Genomic DNA, 7330 nt, shown 5'->3' with positions numbered 1-7330 from the left:
GTAGTCTAAGTTACTTGGATTTTAATGTTCAGCTCTTACTTATTTACGTAAAAGTATGTTTGTTAATTGTCACCATTGTTGCGTTTTGTATGCCGAGAGTTGATATCTGTGTGTCTTGATAACAACTCCAGTTATACTGTAACTTCATCAAACTCAAGTTATGCTGTAACTTCATCAAAAACATCAAACACTCAATTTGATATAATTTTGCTGAAATATCCTTTATTGTTTTTGCTTTTATGTGTAATGCATCACTATTGCCACATATAGTGCCATTTGCAAGGTAGGATCAGACATTCAGGCTACGCTTAGGTTTTGTCTTCCAAGTAGCACAGTGCAACAACTTGTCTTTTACTTAAACATAAATTGACTGGCTGGAAGAACATAATATAATAATAAAGAAGGTCCAAGGTGCCAGCTCAAGAGAACACTAATCACCATAATAGTGACTTCAATCAAAACACAACTACTGATAACAAAACAACAACACTATTAAACTAAGACTTCTATTAAGTCTGAACAAATAATTTTGTACGTGTTTTTTTTTTTTTTTTTTTTGTAGCTCCAATGCATTTGCCAAAGCATACATACTAATATTTTGTAATCATATAAATAGTCTATTTAAAAAAATACTAATGCCTTAACCAGCACCTGTTATTTAGTTATAAGCATAATTTACCAAATCCTGAACCACTCAAAATAATAATAATAATATTTTTTTACTCTATAAAACTGTTTCACTTATTATGACATACAGTTAAATGCTGCTCAAATGAAAATGTGCTAATCCCCTGGCTAACATCACCTTCACCATAATCCTTAACAGCCAACAGCTGCAATGTGTTATGTGATTATGATTTTCTCACAAATAAAAAAACAAAAAAACAAAAAAACAAAAAAGAAAACACAGCTTTTGAAGCACCCACCCAACAAACAATTTGTTTGTCTCTGTGAATTAGTCATACCCCAGGTGGTCAGTATCTCCTAACTAAAATACACGATTTAAGCTTGCTGTATAACATATAGCCTATGTATAGCAGAGTATCACATCTTCTGTATGTACAGTATATGTACTGTATATGTGTAGCTATGTATGATTTTTCCAGGAAATTACCTACAAATAACTTCATCTTGAACTAGACATTATAGTATTCTTGATGATCTCATTCAACTTACTCTCTTCAGCTTGAATATGTTGAAGCAATGAAACATTGCACTAGATAAAACGTCTGTACGTAGATTAAAAAAAAAAGTAGCTAAGCATATAATGTACAGTGTTGGGTGTACAAAGTAATTAGTTACTGTAATCTAATTGCTTTTTAGTCAAAAATTTGTGTAATGCATTACATTTTAAATTCTTGTAATTAAATTACAGTTTCAATTAATTACTTTTGAGTACATTATAGGGTTATGCTTATTTCTAATATATTATTTATGTAGAATACATAAGTCATTGTGAAGTAGAAATGTTAGGTGTTGAGTGTATGACTTGTATCATACGGAAAAGTGTTTAGAAAGTAACTTAAAGTAATTAGTAATATGATTAATTTTTCAATGAAGTAATCTGATTGTAATTTTAGAGAATTAATTTGTAATTTGTAGTGGATAAGTAACTTACCCAACACTGATAATGTAACCTGTTTGTGTTTGAGATCGAAGAACGTGAACTTCGCTGATCAAGTTTGCTGAACTTCAACTCCTTTGCACTAAAAAGACACACTGGGCTCCATAACTCATGTCCTGAGAGGCAGAAGGCTGACCACCACCCTCCCAGTTTTAATTGAGCAGGTCTGAAGCAATCTTTATGTCTTACTTTTTATGAGTTGAGGATCCATTAAAAGCCAAACTGCTGTAATTCAATAATTTTCATTTTGGAAAATGTTCACGATCAATGTGATACATTTCTTCATTAATCAATATTACATACTGTAAGTTCACAGGACTCAGAGTCCTGGATAGAAGTGTCAAGCCATGAATTTCATTTTTATGAACCACATCTCTACTAAGAAGTTCATTAGTAAAGCTTACGCTGACTCTTTAAAAATAAAAAAATTGAACTGGTATCTCAACATTTTAGGGGATATTTTCTAAAAACCTTTCTGTTTTTAAAGTGTCATAGCCCGAGGTGGACTGGCTGTCAGGAGCACCGGGCGTTTTCCTGCTGGTAATTTAGGCCGGCCCATTGCTGCACAAGTACCGCCCCGTCCTACAGGCGATATAAGCGGCCACCCTGGGCTCCAACATGGCTGCGCGGACCCAATTACAGAGTGAATATTCACCAAACTTTGTAAGGTAAAGCTATTAAAATTGCTTTTATTTTGAAAAACTGAAATTAATTTAAATTTGAAATTTCTTGCACATTGTAATGCATATCTGTGTGTGCATTAACTCCTACCTCACATGGACCTCATTATTTGTCATACAAATCACAAAAATGGTGACAACCAAAGACAACATATTAAGTATAAGATGAGCTCTGAATAATCACTAAATGACAAATAACTTCAAGTTACAACAAATACAATAACAGCAGTGTAAATATAATTGACAAACAGTAAAGCTATGAGCAGTACAGTCATTTGCATAATTTATTCATATCACAGGGAGCTGAAGTGCGGCTTGCTGAATAATGCTCACACCTGATAAAAATGCAGAAAATAAGTCATGAAAAATATTACTTTGTGGCTATTTGAGTCTTTGAGGCTTACTTTGTTTAAAGGATAACAGAAACAGCACTTGTAAAAGCATTGGGCTTTTTACTTTTACTCAAGATTAATCTGGGGAAGGAATTAAAACACTGCAGACATAAAGATGCAACAAACTCACATAGAGTGAAAATTTGAGCAATTAATCTTCAAAATATCTGCAAAGATCTACACTTTTAAGAGGTACAGGTATGTTTATTTTGTTTTACATGTATTTCTATTTGTTTATGTTTATATTTATATATGTACATGTTCTGGCAAACTTTATTTTCATTTTTATTTTTTTAAATAAACATTTACACTTAGTTATGTGGGTAACTGACATGAAATTGTAAGCACTGTCATTAATGTCCTGCTGTGTGACATCTAACTATTTTAAACAACATTTTATTATCTTGTATAGCTATATATACATATATAATATATTATTATTAAACTTGTTGTTTCCACAACCTCATATTAACTAAGATAATAGTTTATTTGCACTTCTAGAAAAAAGTTGAAAGGTGATTAAGATCTTTAAAAACTTGTCATGTACATTTTAACCTAACATCTGTATGTTGGGAAAAACAGTTTTGCTTATTTTTCGTGCGTTCTCTAAAAATCCACTCATCACATTTACAGTATTTATATGTTTTAAAATTATGACAATTTGTGCACTGTGGGGCCCATTGTCATGACTAGCAGTCAATAGAAATGTCTTCTTTTTTTTTAATTTTTTTTTATTATTATTTATCTGGAAAATCTAATCAATGAGCAGGTGTGTTATGGTGTAGTGTGTTGCGGGCCAGGTTTGGTGGGTAACTCTGGGCCAGAAAGTTCAGGGCCACATTTCAGTCCCAGTCCGCCCTCGGCCATAGTGCACCTGCCATCGTCACCGTAACCTTCATCTAATCTATTGGCCCTTTCTGTAATAAATCATTAAATAAATACATTTGTTATTTGCATTTAGGTCCAATATTTTTTCTCAGAATAAAACATCCAATCATATAATCTGTTATTATTTAAACCTAGTATTTTAATCCTATTCATATTTAATTTAATCCAGAATTATTCAGCTGTAAACACCTAGAAATCATAATCAAACCACAATTATTCAACCCTCGAACCTGATGATGAAAAAAATAACAAAACTGTCAAATAATATTCATTATTCAGATTCTGAGATTGCACTCATAAACCAAGATGAGAAAAAAATATTTTTTTTTTCAATCCTCAGATATACTAAATTAGATTATTATCAGATAAAATATTCCACAGACTTTACAGGAAGAACAGTGAATCCCCTGATACCTATTGCTTTCAAGCTGCTGTCTGTTCTCACTGGATGTTTGTTTTCTTTATTCACTCTGTTGTTTTGTCATGCAGTTAGACAGGGGCTGGAGGTTGGGGGTAGATATCACTGACGGTCGCTCTCACCCCCCACACAGGGCACACCAGGTGAGAGATGGAGAGAAAGAGAGAGTGAAAAGAGAGAATGAGCGACTCACAGCTGTGGAGTTCTTTACAGGCAGGCGAGAGGGCCCTGCAGGCACATCTCATTATTTGAAGGTCATCCTTTTTCATAAGAGTTAAACCCAGTGACATGTTAAAGTCTGTCCCAACCAATCTGCTGGACCACAATTGATGGTCAAGGGGAGTAAACAGCAGTCAGGTCATAATGAAAGCAAAAGGAACTGGGATAGAATTACAGCGTGGCATCATTATTTTGTTATTCACCATTTTTATCCAATCTATTATTTGAAGGTTTTATTTTTCAGTGAAGACATTTTAAAGAGATAGTCCACCCAAAATGAAAATTCTGTCATCAATTACTCACCCTCATATCATTCAGAATGTGTATGACTTTACTTTCTTCCATGGAACACAAAGGATACATTTTGGAGAATGTTGATGTTGTTCTTTCACATACAATGACAGAAAGTGGTGACTGAGGCTAACGCTGTTCCTTAAATCTCCTTCTGTGTTCCGCATAAGAAAGAAAGTCATACAGGTTTGGAACAACATGAGGGAGGGTAAATAATTACAGAATTTTTATTTTTATTTTGTAAAGCCTTGGCTCATTGTACTTTGATAAACATTAGAGTATATCAAGTCTCTTTTTGTTATTTCTTAACCAGTTCATGTTTTGTTAAATTGATATAATTATGCATAAATAGTGTTGTCATTTTATTTTATTTTTTTACAGGGATTGAAGTTACCGATGTTAAAATCTCCCCTATAAATGATAAAATGATGAAAATGTAAAATGTCTATATATAAATAAGAAACTGAAACAGAGGACAGTTGGATCTTTACTCTTTTATGGTTGCTCCACTGGGTCTAGGCATGTAACCCAATTAACTTATAATTGATGCGCTTTGAAAATTAATTAACTCCAAATCCAAAGGCTGGCTTATAATTAACTGTCTGCTTTACATAATGCATTTAGGAAGGGGGTGCTGTTATAGATTGTGACTGATGCACTATGGTGAACCCAAAAGCCCACTGTTCAAGACTGCCTTCTATGAAGTCATATGTCAGCATGCAGGACACTGTACACTGAATTAATTTAGAAATTTGTGATTACTGGGCTTTTATCATGCATATATCTGCATATGAGAATGAAATGCTGTAACCACAAATGTCGTATTGTAATGAGGATTTTAAGTATGTGGTAATTTCAATAACGTGCTAAGCTTTTTTAGAGAATCTGAGATATGCTGTATATATATTTTATTTATCCTGCTTTCACAGAATATAGCTACAGGTCTAGTGTTGTGAAAAGTCAATGGCTGTATTTTACAATATCAAACTGTTTTACAGTGGTTCAGGAAAAGCAATACATATTTGTAAGTTTCTCTCATAACATAGATTGCCGCCCAACAAAGTGTTTACTGGCAATGATTGCTTTATTGGCAACAACTATGTGATTCATAATTTAGAGCCATAATTTTTAATGTGCTCTTTTCTGCCTCAGCATGTATATTTCATCCCTGTGTCTCAATGGCCATAAAACGCATCCACTAGATCTGCATTGGGTCACGACTCACTACAAGCCCAATGAGGATCTCGGCAAACAGATGCTCAGAATTAGCAATGACAGCTAATTTAAGCCTTACTGTACACATACATTATACTGTAAAAGAAGTCTTCACGTGACATGTGCTACTGTAGAATGAAGAGGCAAATATGGATGAAATTTGAGAACATAAGCTTTTGTGATATTTCTGTGCCATGCATGGGATTTAATATATACATTTTAACCATGTGCAATTTTTTCACAAGTTCAGATACAGTGTATTTTAGATAATTTGTTTATATGCATACATTTGTATTTTCATATTGGCTGTCTGGGAAGTCTAAGCCAGCTACATCTCACTTGTAAAGATCTTCTGCATCCTGCAGTGAATTCTGAGTCTGTTGTTTGGCTGCTTGTTTTATGATTGAGTGCATGTAATTGAGTCATAAGACAAGAGTGCAACCCTCGCAGTTTGAATAAAAATCAGTGCCTGTATTAGGTAGTATTTTCTAGTTTGCATTTCATACATTTGAAAAAGTCAAAATATAATTAAATCTAGTGAGCATCTTCCAACTTACAGTGATTTGGCTTGTTCTCTGTGTTTTGTCCCAGAAGTAAATAACTTTCAGAACTAGAAATGCACAAATATGTGTGCCAGCATCAGATAATCCAGCAGCTTGTCTATTTTTATGTTTAAATATGTATGTGGAATATGTAACAATTTACACTTTAAAGAAATTTTTCAATAACATTTTCCATAATGTTCTTTTGTTATACTGTCATATTACCTGCATGCTATTTAGCCACAAAATTATATAGATAATGAGGAAGGATTGTAGGACAGAACTGTGTTTTAGATTTGAGGGAATTTTACTCATGTCCTTCATAACTGCTACAGAGGAAAGAATTTAGTAAAATATTTTTTAATTGCTGAATTGAACCTGTGAAATTTCGAACTGAGTTGTTTTTAAAAAATCACAATATCTAGACTAAACCTGTATAATGACATTCATATTTGGCTTTGGCTTTAATACTTCCCTCCTTCAGATGAAGAAAAAATGCTGTTAAATAGCAAGATTATTATTTAAAATGCTCATTTTTGTGCAGCATGTTTAAAGGAAGGTTCCAGGTTCAATACAAGTTAAGCTCAATCAACAGTATTTATGCATAATGTTGAGAACCACAAAAATGTATTTCAATTGTCCCTCCTTTTCTTAAGAAAAAAAAATAAAACAAAATCTGGCTTCCAGTGAGGCACTTATAATGGAAGTAAATGGGGTTAATCCTTAAACATTTAAATACTCACTGTTTCAAAAGTATAACCACAAGACATACACAATATGTGTTAACATGATTTTAGTGTTATAAAATCATGTACTAACCTTTTCTGTGTATAGTTATAGCCAACTTTACACCTCCATTGCCATGACAACGTAACACTGAAAACCCTAAAATGACAATTTAGACTACTTTACAGTTCAAATAATACACGAATTGTAACAGAAGAATTAATGTAATTGCTTTTATAAAATTATAAGCTTCAAATATCTGCCTTTAAATCCTCAAACAATTGGCCCCATTCACTTCCATTGTAAGTGCCTCACTGCAACTTCAATTTTTGCTA

General features: G+C 33.0%; 1 long non-coding RNA gene across 2 annotated transcripts; it reads left to right on the top strand.

Annotated features, from left to right (window-relative positions):
• The first annotated feature begins 1505 nt into the window (after nucleotides 1–1505).
• Nucleotides 1506–6374, top strand: LOC127429980 (uncharacterized). Of its 2 annotated transcripts, none has more exons than XR_007895385.1 (3): nucleotides 1506–1788; nucleotides 2112–2292; nucleotides 4136–6374. It is a non-coding gene; the product is annotated as an uncharacterized LOC127429980 (long non-coding RNA). The 2 variants fall into 2 exon arrangements; XR_007895384.1 differs by having other exon boundaries at nucleotides 4074–6374.
• The last annotated feature ends 956 nt before the right edge of the window (nucleotides 6375–7330 follow it).

The sequence above is a fragment of the Myxocyprinus asiaticus genome, chromosome 3 (genome assembly GCF_019703515.2).
Source record: "Myxocyprinus asiaticus isolate MX2 ecotype Aquarium Trade chromosome 3, UBuf_Myxa_2, whole genome shotgun sequence".
Classification (NCBI taxonomy): domain Eukaryota; kingdom Metazoa; phylum Chordata; class Actinopteri; order Cypriniformes; family Catostomidae; genus Myxocyprinus; species Myxocyprinus asiaticus.
Note: the sequence above shows the minus strand (reverse complement) of the source record. Positions and strands in the feature narration are given on the sequence as shown.